This window comes from Pinus tabuliformis, chromosome 4_2, assembly GCF_031772625.1.
Source record: "Pinus tabuliformis cultivar Carrire ecotype Pingquan chromosome 4_2, CPIR1, whole genome shotgun sequence".
NCBI classification, from domain to species: domain Eukaryota; kingdom Viridiplantae; phylum Streptophyta; class Pinopsida; order Pinales; family Pinaceae; genus Pinus; species Pinus tabuliformis.
Window position 1 is genome coordinate 1078022318 of NC_142304.1, and position 13702 is coordinate 1078036019.

Sequence of the window (13702 nt, forward strand, 5' to 3'; positions counted from 1 at the left end):
AGTTGTTTCAGTAGTTCAGAATTAGCGTAGGGAGATTGAAGTTAAGTTGAGTTCCAAAAAAGGTTGAATGCATGCTCACTTTCACCTCTGTTTGGGGATCGGAAGTGTAGGCCGTGCCAACTGCCAAAAACACTGTTTTACATATTCATGCAAGTATTGATGTAATGTTTTCAGTTGAAGAAGTGCCCATACGATTATATCTTGAGCAATGACTCTTTGTTTCAACACCATGTATGATTTTTCCTTTAACTTACATTGCTGTTCTTTGGCTCCTAATAAAACAGTTAGAATAGGTTGATGAACTTTCGTTTACATGCAAGATAAGGGTGATTTGTTTCATTTACACTGCGCAACACCACTTCATCGTGTTCTTATCCTTCTAAGCCGTGCCTAAGCCACCTACTCATCCTCTGTTCATCTCATTTGCCTTCCAACCCTTCTACTGTCCACGTTGCTCAATCTTTTTGACCTTCCATTACTACTACCCTCCTCTAGACCAACCAGCTTTGCACACATCTTCTCCATCCCATCACTCTGTCCATAAGCCATCACATGCTCCTCTCCTACCTCCCTATCCTCCCACACAGCTCATTCGCTCATCCATCACCCAAGATTCCGACTGCAGAACATCCTGTAGAAATTACGGGACTTCCTGTAGAAATCCTGAACTTCCTGTAGAATCCCCTGCAGACATCCTGTAGAAGCTTGCAAACACGGTTTCCATGCATCTGAACGTTGTGAACTTCTCTGGGGTGATGTGAGGGATCCCTTAGACCCTCTTAGAGTCCTCCTGACCCTTTCCAAGCCTTCCTTCCCTTGATTTACCCCTGCACAGTCAAAGACCCAGTAAGAAGCACAGTCATAATAACTCCAACCACTTGAGCAAAAATACAAAAACATGTTCTCTTCAGTTGAAAGTAGTTTAGACACATGCATATCATCTCAATAGAAGTAATAACATCACTTTTAGAAGTTGCATTCCCACCATTGCACTAGAAGGATTAAGCTAGGTAGAATTAGGGTTTATTAGGGTTTCCATGTCCTGTTGGCTTTCAGTTTATTTTTGCAAAGTAGGTTACTTTCCTTTGAGATAGCTTTCGTTCATCACTTAAAAAGCTTCTTCTGAGCACATATAGAAGTTGGCTTGAGCCCTAGCGGACTTGTGCCAGCTGACCAAGTGACAGCTGCGACAAGAGCTAGTACTTGTGCATACAACACCGTCGCTTCCAAGTTTGTTACGAACTACCGGGTTGATAAAACTAGAGAAGGAAGCTCCAGGAGTTGTAGCATTATTGCTACAATACTGGAGCCCACCAACTCTCTCAACTCGTTGGCCAGACATGGAGCGGTAATCCTAGTAAGCCCAGCTTGTGGGTATGATGCCAACTCGGTTATACTCTCCATAGACCAATATAGAGGAGTAACATATCTGATCCTATCCTTAACAGATAGGGGTGATTACTTATTTTCCATAGATCTCTCAACTCCAGGAGCCCTACATCTCAATTCCTTACCTTGGGAGCTCAAACAGGAGGGAAGATCTGGCCCAGTATCCTCGATCAGTCCTGCTTTCTGTAGATCAGAAAAATATCATTGTGCTCATATCTAGTATCGACTTAAACAACTCACTAAAGAGTTCAAGTATAATGTCTCAATAGCAATAGTCTCCTGTTCATGCAGGACATCAAATCAAATACTATATTCGAACAAATATATACATCAGAAAAGGATACCTTATTCATCCTCCCTCTCACAGAGGCAACAACTACAAGCCTAAGCTTGTGTCGTACCGTAACATTATCTCAATATATGAAGATATCTCAGTCCCAAATATATATGGGATTCTCTACGAATTGGATCCCACTCTTCATTATCTAAATGCATCACTGTCACATCCATAACTTGTTCAAAATAAATCTCGAAAGAGTTTCTTCAACCTACCTCATAGCTAGCCATGCTAGCAACATTGAACTCAACCTTGGTTGTGCTTGAATGTTAGAGTCCAAACCTATCCCCTTTATTTAGTTAATAAGCCCAAAGATCCTTGTCAGAGTCATAGTTAGTTAGTTGAATCAATAAATCTCGTAAGAGGTTATCCGCAGCAACAATAATTGTAAGTGGTTGACTTGCATTATATAAAAGGGACTAGAATTAGTTATAAATGAACCATAGTTAATAAATAAAGTGGTTAAAATGTATTATGCAAGAGACCACTAGTAGTTAGGGTTTTGGATGTCATAAATCTATAAATATTCTTTATAGACCCCTCCTCCCACATCTACCCAAGCAACTGTCCAACTAGGGTAAACATGCGACGAGAGGCCACTATGATATAATTCGACCTCCTAAGTCACATTAAGGAAGTGGAACCGATGGAAACATACCATACAGACATTCAACATCAGCATTAAGACTCTCAAGAACCAATCCAATATTTCTTCCAAACAACCCTGGGTCCCACTAAGCTTTTGGAACACTTGATCTCTAGACGTTCTCATGCTATGGGCATGCTAGCATTCAGGGACCCCTGGACACTCTCATCATATTTGGTTTTGCACTAAAATCCTTTTTTATTCCTCTTCTAGCAAACCTTGACACTTTTAAAGCTTTATTGGCACTTACCGATATCACAACTTTATGTGGTTCACCCACGTGAAGAAGTTCTGATACTCTGATCTGCGGGGTTCCGTTTTCCTCCAAACTTTGATTGCCGATGTTGCCAATTATGTCGATACACAAACATCCCAATCTCTGATTATTGATACGCTGATGTGCCTATCTCTGATATCCCAACTTTCTTAGGACTTCAAGTCCCTGAACTTCAACAAGCCATAAATTCTAATCCAAGAGTCCATTTTTGGACTTCCACATATCGTTGGAAATCTTGTTCAAAGAACTTTCCAATGTAGAGAGTTGATATAGGCTTTGAGTCCTTTTTCTAATTGGAAGGTAACTGCAAACGTCTCTGTCCATTGACTCTTCATCCAGTTGAACACCAGCTACCACGAAGATCATTTTATGGATTCTTCAGTAAGCCTGCTACTATGATGATTTTGTACAAGAAGCTTGCAACATGGAGTTCCATCTAGCTCATCACTGTAATCATCATTTTATGGCTTCTTTAGTAAGCCTACTATTGTGATGATTTTATACAAAGCACCTCAACGACCATGGGATTCCTTCCAAACACCTAATCATCATGCTGACCGTTGTCTGACATCAATTCCAACACTTACACAACCACCTATACACCATCAAATGTACAACATGCATTGTATCCTTCTCCTTCACAAATTCCTTTCCAAAGTTCAATAAAAATGAGGGTGTGTTTTATTTTCCTGGACCAAGGTATTGAACCAGAGATTAACTCAAAAATCCATGCAGTCGTCACAGAGATAATTCAAAAACTCATTGAATGCAGAGAATGGTATGTCCAAATGGAGAGATTTGATAGAGAAAAAAGGGTAGGAAACTAAAAAGAGTTACAATGCAACAAACTAATTTTGGGGGCTAGCTTTGATACCATGTCAGGCCAGGAGTAACTCCATGAATAACTTGTTTCATTTTCATTAAGAGATAATATGACTATATACAAAGAGAGAGAGAGACTATTGGGTTTCATCTCCCAATATATCTTCCTCTTCCAAATTCTCTTAATGAACCCATTCCTTTTGTGAAAAACCTTTTTCCACAAGTGGGTGCTTGTGCTTGTCAAGCCAACCATTTACTTTATACTTGTTTTTGAAGACCCACTTGCAATCGAATGGTTTGGTTCCCAACGAAGGATCAAGCCAATTGGTTTGGTTCCCAATGGAGGATAAACCAACTTCTAGGTGTCATTCTTTATTAAAGCATCATATTCGTTCTGCATCAATTCTTTCCAACCATCATGAGAAGTGGCTTCTTTGATGGAAGTTGGTTGGAAATTTTTCGACGAATTCAATTCACAATGATAGGAAAAATCCATATCAATAGGTGAATCAGAATCATCTACATCACCTCCATTCTATCTGGTTGAGCTTCTTGTTCATCTCTTTCCAACCTCATCAGGACAAACACACTCAAGTGTCTTTGTCAGCCATTTTGGAGGACCTTTTTGAGATGGCCCAAGATGCTCAGTTGAATGAGATGTGGCTAAATCAATATTTAGTCTCCCAACTCTTTCAATCACATCACTCAAAGTGTCATTAGTGGCTGGAGATTCATGCAGGGGAGAGAGTGCTTCAAAAGAAGATTCCACAGTCAAGGCATAAAAGGTTAAACCAAAAACTCTGAGATGCCTCACCGAAGGAATGTGGCCATACAACATTTCATAGGCAGTCTTGTTTTTTATAGCATTCAATGGACACTAATTCTTTATATACATAGCACGTAGAATTGCATCAATACAAAACGTTAGTTTAGCACTCTTGAAAAACACCATGGAATGTACCATATTTAAGATTGTAATGTTCATTCTTTCAACTACTTCATTCTGTTAGGGATTATAAGGAATAGTTGTTTGATGTTTGATCCCATGTTAAATAAGATAGTTTTCAAATTAATTTGATGTATATTATTTTCCATTATCAGTATGAATATATCCAATATGAGATTGTGCATCATTTTCAATCCATGCATGAAAGTTCTTGAATGTTTTAAAAGCTTCAGATTTGTTCTTCAACAAATAAACCCAACACATTTTAGTGTAGTCATCAATAAATTTCATCATATATTTATTACCATTTGTAGAAGGAACATGCATTGGCCACATAAATCATAATGAATGAGTTCAAGTTTTCTATATGCTCTGGAATGAGAGTCATGAAAATATTGTTTGTTGTGCTTTCCTACGATACACGCATCACATTGCTTAAGTATCCTAGGAATAGTTAACAAACCAGTATCACCATTTTTCTTCAACAAACGGAGGTCGTCATAGTTTAAGTGTCCAAATCTAGCATGTCATAAAAGACTTGATGAAAATGTACCTTCATCATAGTGATAATTGTATGAAACGTTTTGGGCATGAACAAAGGTTCACTACGGCTGTTGTCGTTCTGTATTTTTGAGGTTGAGGGAGTAAACACATTGGACAACATCAAAACCACTTTGGAAGCTGGGATCTAGCCCTATCAGCTTAAGAGAGGGATCTCTCTGTTTAATTTAGGTTTGTGTTCATGTGAATTTTAGGCTAGTTATGAATGTACTTATTTGTTTTGTTTGAAAGGTTTGGTTGATTTGAGTCTTATAATTCCATTGGGCCATGGATTCTATAAACTAAACTAGAGTTTCGCACCAATTTTTAGAGGAGTTCTCACAGGGAAAGCTAGGTTTCACTAACTGGATCTTTTCATAAATTAAATGAATGGTGGAGAAATAGAAGTGTAAGGTTCAGTAGAAACCAAGGAGGAATTAAGAATTCCTTGATATGATTTCATTGGAAACATTAAAATTAACAATAGCTAAAATAGAGCACTCTAAATAATGAATCCTATTTATCATAGTTTTTGTTGATTAATTCAGAAATTTAGAATAACAGAGAAAGGAAAAAAAGTGTTTAAACAAATAGATAGAAGAGACACATCACCATTTAGTACACCACATGAATCCTGTGAAAGGTCCCTGTATTATTAATGCTATAGTACTTCGAAAATTACAATATGTAGAAGGAAATTACATTCGGAAATCAACCCCTAATACTTCAAACAATGAAGTATTTATAATTAGAATTACATAAATGCTTTACAAAATCGTTTTCAAACGGACAATGTATTACTAGCCTAATTACAAACTATATCATCTAATCCTGGCTCAAGAATAGGCCACGTAGGTTGTTGAATGGAAAGGTGGCCCTGTTTTGATGGTTTCGATCGCTGAGTCAACCCGAAACAGTGTTGCGATACTAAATTGGCCACCGTATTGGCTGCTACGCTGGCAAGTTATTTTACTGCTCCTGAATTATGCTTCAATCCAGTAAATCAACCAATTCCTCCCATCTCTTTTCATTTGGCACTATAAATTTTATTACCCTGTGGTAAATTTCATCTTCCTCTGTGTATTTGGAAAAAGTTGGTTTCACGGTAAAAATGTGTTTTACCTCATTCTCTACATGGAAATCGTTTGACATAGTTTACAAAAATGCCTTCATTATCATAATGCCCTTAATGCCCTTAATTCCACTGAACTTAATGCTGCTTTTAGACACTTATTTCATCTTCAGGATATAGTCTTCCTTAGTGATCGATTTTTCATTTATAACGTAGATATTGGGCAGTCCCTTTTGCATTAAGGCCTCAATTATGTTTGTGAACTTGTTTACCTATAGCTCTAAGGTTTCACACCTTTCTTCCAACTGATCAATGATATTTCTCTTTGTCAAGACTTTATTGACTTCCAAGATGGTGGTAGTTCTATCACTGATGCCTACCTCTTCCAGCTCATACTTGGACTTTGAGTTTAAGAACTTGATTATATTAGAGGCTTATGTGGGCATCTCTCCCATCTTTTCTCTTCCTTGCACAATAGTTTCTGTAGCCTTCTCTATCAACTATTTCTACTCAACCATGATTTGGATAGAGGGCCAAATCTCATTCATAGAGTCTAATATATTCATCGAAATAGTTTCCTTGGCTTGGGCCAAGGCCTGACCAATTGAAGTGTCCCTCTCTACCTTGTGAAACTTTTCAATCAGTCTTTGGGATTTCTCCATTTCAATAATTTGAGCAGCTTCAGCTTTGGCCTTTTGCACTTCCAAAGCTTTGATTTTTCCTTGCAAAGTCTCAATATCCTTTGACTGGAGTGACATGTTCTGTAATGTCTGTGTTACATGTTCAACACTGGTAGTCTGAGTGGAGGAGGTAGCTGTAGCGCTTGCCCTTGTTGATGGAAGTTGGGAAATAGGTACGACATCCGAGGGGACAATGGCCATATTCAGACTATCTTCCTTCTCCTTTATTATTTTCTCCAATTCTACCTCCATCTACCTAATCTGTATATTTTGTTCTATGATCGATTTCATCATATCTACTTTTTGTGCTTCAATTTCTTCAATATCCTTGGTCTTTGGATCCTCTGTGGCTGGAAGCTTGAGCTACGTTCATAAGTCTGCAATGTCCGAGTTCTTCTTTTAACAATCTCCTCAACAACATTGACATCTTTAGGGTCATACCCTATCTTAATCACCAAGTCTTCCAAATAATTGATCCTGTTATCCTAAGCCAAATAGGAGACTTTTTCCATCTTCAACTCTAACTAGACATTTTCAAAAGAAACCTGCAATTTAGAAAGTGACATAGCAACATTAGTTAAAGTAGAGAATACCATTTCACTAGTTTTCTTGTGCATCTTGATTTGATCAATGGGATGTATGTCCTTTGTTCTAAATTCAAAAGTTGTGCTCTTGTAGTCTGCTGCTGATTTTGGCTATGGAATTTGGGCCTCAAGAAAATCCATCTATATTTTTCCATGCTCTATATCAAAGGCTGATAACAACCTACTTTGTGAGCTAGAAGTTTTCTTCCAAAATTGGTTATAAGTGCTATTCTTTAGAGTTTCATTTCTGAGCTTTATCTCCCTGTACCTGTCAAAAACTGTCTTCTCTTTTTCTATTTGGACATTCTGTGATTCCAGCTTAGTTTCCTTGTGACCTTGTGAAGATGAAGGTTTAGATGGAGATGTTGTGAATTTGGTAGTTGCAGGTGGTGAATCTATGATGATGATGGTTGCCTACTCTTCACTTTCTTTCTCCATTTATACTCTAGGAGTTACCTTTGCTCTCTTCCTATAGCTCATTCTGAATTATTTAGCTTCACTCCCAGTAGTAGATGATGATCCTTCCTCCCTCTGTCTTTTTCTTGATTTTTCCTGGGGAATAGGAATCTGCATACTAGAAGTAGAAACAAGTTGTTCTTTAACTTCCTGCAAGGTATTTTCTACCCACTCCAGCTGATTAGCATATTGTTCTATGTTTGGCCATGACGTATGAATGTAAGGAGTTTTTTTTTTCTCCACTCTGAGCTTTGAGATGATGCCACAAGGGTCATAAGACCATGTAAAGTTGAGACTGAACTTCATTTCTTTAAGCATTCTATCTCTTTATTCACTTGATGTCCTTGTGTTGCACACAAATGGGCACACCTGTCTTTATTATGAATTGTGCCTTCTCCTTGGCCACTACAAAGTGGATGTCATCCAAATTCAACATCTGTTTGATATACTCCAGGGAAAAAATCGTGATTGTGAGGTATTTGGGAAGTCTACAGGGGACCAATTCACAACCATATACCCTGATTTCTATATAATTTTGGTACAAATAACAATCCCATGTCTTTGCTTGGTCTGAAAAATACAAAATTCTCTTGATTTCCTCATTGATTTTGGGTTGTACAACACTCTTGAGAATGTTCATGGCTAGATGAACAAAGTCTTCGATAAAATTCTTATAACTGAATTCCTATTGTTCTCTCATGACCAATGAGGTCCAAAAGATTACTAGCTGCTAGTTCCCTGCATCATCCAACTTCTGCAATGCAAAATTGAATTTGTATGCCTGATAATAGAGGAACATATAAATCAAAATAGAAGTGTAATTGAACACCTGTTCTATAGGAAACTTTATCAAATTTTCATGGATATTATAAGCCAAAAATTGATTGAAGTTGAACACCAAGGAGGGCTTGCTATGTGTGGAAAATATGGAGAGGAATCCTAAAATGGGCTCATCTACCCACTGATTAGAATGATAGCCTAAAATGTAAGAAATCATGGAAATAATCTTCTTGGCTTGATTAGGGAAAATGGAAGAAGAATATGGAGGATTATTTTTGGGTAATTGGGGATTCTATGGAAAGAAAAAATCAAAAATTATAGCTTTGGTGGCAAAGTCCAGCTTTTGATAAAGCTAGGTGAGGGATTCTAGGGAGAAAGGGGTAGCATTTTCCACAGTGGGGACCAGCATCATTTGATCAATGGATTTGGCTGTAATGGTGAAAATAATGTCACCATTAGGGGAAATGATGGCTCTTTGGGTAGGGACATAGCATGCTTGACATCTTCTGGTAAATTCTAGGGATAGAATGTTAAGGGGGAATATAATGGGGGAGGTTGGACTCCTAGAGCCAAATTTCATCGGTTTTGTCTGTGTGGTTATCCTCTAACGAGTAATACAATTCCAGAAAATTGCAGTCACACTGAGTTTCATTTATCCTGTAATTCCTATCAGCTAAACATATATGATCTAAATCTATAGAAGGGGGAATTAAAAGATTAATGGACTTATCTTGAGTCTTAGTCTTAGGAGGCATGATTGTAAAATTATGTGAATAGGATGAATTTGCAGAGGAGGCTTACTGAGGATAGCAAAATAATGGACTATCAAGTGAAAATGGAAGGAAATGTCAGTTTTTGTCATAATCTGACCAGGAAATTGCTCTGATAGAGATCATTGTGGGAAGATGTGAATAACAGAAAAACAATAGGAGTGAAAAGGGGTGAGAATGATAAGATAAGAAGATTTTAAATGTTGTGAATAGTCCTGTTAAGAATGGTGTGGAACTGTTAGTCTTAACGATTACCCGGGAGAAAATCGAATTAAATGGAGAACAGTCGTTTTGGCTGAGAGCACATTTAATTGGTTCAACAATCATGCCATGTGGTGGGCAGAGAGTGGTTGAGGACAAGTGGTGGGGTGTGGCAGGATGGATGAGGGAAAGTGGTTTCCGGAGGGAGTAGCAGGCGGTTAATAGTTTTAGTGGGGGGGTACGAAATCAAAAAGTAAGGGATGGGGCCCAATGGGGAAAACTGCTTTCCGGACCCCCTCGGAGCTAAAGACAGAATGAAGAGTGGGGGCAAAAAAGCATAAAGGTCGTAGATGAAGTGTGGGAGCAGATCTCGAGGGTTCTGAGTGGGGTGTACTTTATCCTCAATATGACAAACAAAATCTTTGTCTACTTGCACTTTGATATTTTCTTTCTCGACTTAGGATGAGGGAAAATGAAAAAATGAAAAATGTCAACCATAGCACACATATTTTCCCTTTTGGACTTAGGATAAGGGATAAATAATGAAACATATAAAATACTTTATCCCATCATACATATTATGGCCTTTTCATGATATTCTCAAAAATTAGGATAAAATTTACACAAGCAAATATTTACCAAATCACCTAATCTACCTACCCTTAGCTAAACTAGCATTTTTATTTTTGTCTCTAGGGTGCATTTAGACTATGTTGACGGGCCAAGAAATTGCCGCCAACGTCTAAGGGGTCTCCCTGTTGAAAAGTCCGAACTAGACTTCACACCATTTAGAGTAGGAGCCCCATCCAGTATGTGGGCCTAGCTGCCACCATGAATGTTTTTTTGCTCTTAGGTATCAAATTAGAAGGTGCTAGAGAGGGGTGGGACTAAAGTGCTCGGGAAGTGAAACAAAATCAGACCAAGATTGACCAATTGTAGAAAGAGGTTGAAACGAATCACAATAACGATAAGAAGAGATGAACGATGAGGACGATTAGTTAGCTAAAACCTTATCAGACATAATAAACAAGAACATGCTAGAGGTCAATTGTGAAGTAGTTCACAATAGGTCACCGACATGGCAAGGAGCAAGTAAACACAGATTCTAAAGTGAAACATACATGCTACCACTATGTATTAGTACATAACATCTCACATATATGAAAACACTCATACAAATATGGTGAGGTACCAGATAGCTAATACAACCACCGCGAGTTAGCATGGGAATTAGTGCAAAGAGAAAAGAAAACATCTTATTAATATTTTTGTAACTTCACATACATATCACGCAACTGGTCAATACCTAGTAGTGGAACATGGACTATTGATATCATCGCCTGGTGTCAAAACCCTAGCCCTACTACACTCTCCTGACTACCAAGAGTTGAGTGGCCTTATCTCTCAAGAATTGATCAACTATCTCTATTTGGCCTCCTCTCAAGTGCTAAAGTCCTCTGGCAAGTGAGGGATGAGGGCATATGTATAGAGGTTGGGTGACCATTCACCTACCGTGACCTTTCGCCTACCCTCATGTCCTTTCAAATACCTCGATGTCTCGTGAGCATCCTCACTACTCTCTCATGCCTAATACCTAGTACATGCTTAATTTCCCTCAGCTTAACTATTGGCATCATGGGAGAACATTTACTTTATGATAAAAAGTGTTAACACCCAGGTTGTTCCCTTTAACTCCCAAGGGAATACGGCCGGGGTAACCACTAACCAAGCTTTGGATTATAGGTTCTAGACCACCTATAATCAGAGAGGGCTCTCTCTTTAAGATTTATCTCTGTTTTATGAAGATTTTAGGCTAGTTATGAGTTCAGGGTTTGGTTTTATATTTTGGTTGAGTGATGTCTTTCAGTACCTAAGGTGGAAATATTTAGACAGTATTAGTCCATTGGGCAATGGAGTCTGAGGTTATAGGTTGTTTGAAGTATTGAGTGAACTTGTTGAAACTGCAGGGCCATTTAAATATTTCATGAAACAAAACTTGCAATTGTGATGATGAAGTGTGTTTAACCAGTGAAAAGCAATTAAGAAATTTCCACTAAGCTGGAGGTGTGAGAAAGAGATATATTGCACAGGAGCAGATTTGAATTCCTGAAACAATATCCAGTGTGAAAGATATAGTTTGGAGATGCAGCAATTAAGAATTACACCTTTATAACTATAACTGAAGAAAACATTTATAACAGCGTAGATTGAGTTCAGGGTATTCTATGAATAAATCCTGGAACTATTCTTTTTCTCTGCCATTAACTGTGAAATATAGAACATGGATGGGTTATGAAGAAATAATAAAAACAACATAACGAAGAGTTTAAAGGAAACTTATTGAGACATGAAATACGCAGGAATCCTGTAGCATTCAGCAAACACATTACAACGCTTCAGACAACGCAGAACTTTGGAAATTCCATCAGCCTTTGTATTAATACTCTGAAAATTTACAGTATAAGATCTCTAGAAGAGAAAATCAACAACCCCTGCAAGCTTATGCGAGGGGGAATATATACAATTGGTTACACAAAATATCTAAAACGCTGAGTCACTTCATGAATTAAATACGCTCACCAACTTTTACAGAATAACAGATAAGGAAGTTGTTACTGCTTTAAATACAAAATGAATGCTCTTTTAATTCTGTCAGAAGACCTTTTGACCTTTGGAGGCCACTGAGTCGGTTGAGCTTTCTGTTTTAATGCCGAATGATGTGTCTTTATAACTTTGTCATGCTGTAGCTTTCTCGGCCCTGTCATCTGTAACTGTCAGAGCTGCCTTGGTGGCCGAGTAGGTGTGCTGAGTTGGCTCAGTCCATTCTTCTCCTTGCATAGTGAATGCATCAAATTTTTCCTGTACATGATAACTTATGTTTTTTGATGAAAAAACTTGATGAGAGGCTCTTGTTTACAGTATTAACTATATCATTTTGGTCTATAATTCCTGTGTGGGCAATTGATGTCTCAGAATTGCCTCTAAGGTCTCATCTGCCTCTGTATATTTGTAGAAGTTTGGAGGCACTTCAAACAAATGTTTGATCTCATCCATAATGAAAAATAAGTTCTCTACTCTGTTATAGAGACTTTGCCTTGATGCTAGCCCTGTTTCTTCTGAAGTACTTGGTCTTTCAGTGATCTGATTAGTAGCAAATGTATTGACCCTTTTAGCATAATTCTCATGTGAAAGTAGTCTCCCTGCGCTGTTCAGTAAGCTAGGAAGACCTCTACTTTGTAATGCTGCAAACTTGTCCATGAATTTGTTTACCTCTGTTTGCATGTCCTGGCTTCTTCTTTCCATTGTCTGTACCAGGCTTCTCAATGTAAGGACCCTCTTTATCAGCAGGATAGTTTCAGTTCTATTGGAGATTCCTATTGCTGCTAGCTGAGCACCTGTACGGTTATTGAGCATGTTAATCATTCTATTGGCTACCTCAGGCATATTGCCTAGAGATGCCCTTGCTCTCTGGACTTCCCTGTGTGCTTTTCCTATGAGCTCCATTTGCTCATGAATGGTCTGTATATACTGCCACTGATCTGTGATTGATTGGCCAATGTTGGCCCATAAAACTGTCTTAAGCTCAGCCACCACCTTGTCAAGGGTGGGCTCTTTCTCCAGCTCCTTTATCTTCTCTTTGAGAGCCTTCACTTCTCTTCCCTTTTCAGCTATGCTTTACTTTGATTTGTCATATTTTTCATTCAGCTTAGCTAAATTCTCCCTGGCTTCTTTTAACTCTGCCATTTGGGCTTCCAAGGCCTGGATTTCATTCTTCAGCTTCTGCATATCAAGGCTTTGAGCCTGCTCTGTTGTTGGTGCTGGTGTTGATGTAGATGGCATTGTTTGAGCTGTCTGCTCTGTAGGAGGAACAGTAGTTTGAGGAGATTCCTCAAGGTTGATTATATGTGGAGGGGGCTGAGATGTTTGGCCTCCTTCCTTCTGCTGTAGGGCTGCCTGCAGTGCAGCCTCTGACTGTCCCAATTTCTCTTCTGTCTGGATCAGCTGCTTGTATAATGATACCAGCATAGCTGTTGCATCTTGGTCATGCCTTAGCTGGGCAACCTCTTCTGTCTGGGGATGAAGAGTTGCTGGGATCTTGATCATTTTTCTCAATGCTGCCATATCTGCATCCCTTAATTTCAACAGCGCTTGTATAGCCTTGATGTCCTTGGGATCATGCCCAAGCTCTATAATGATATCCT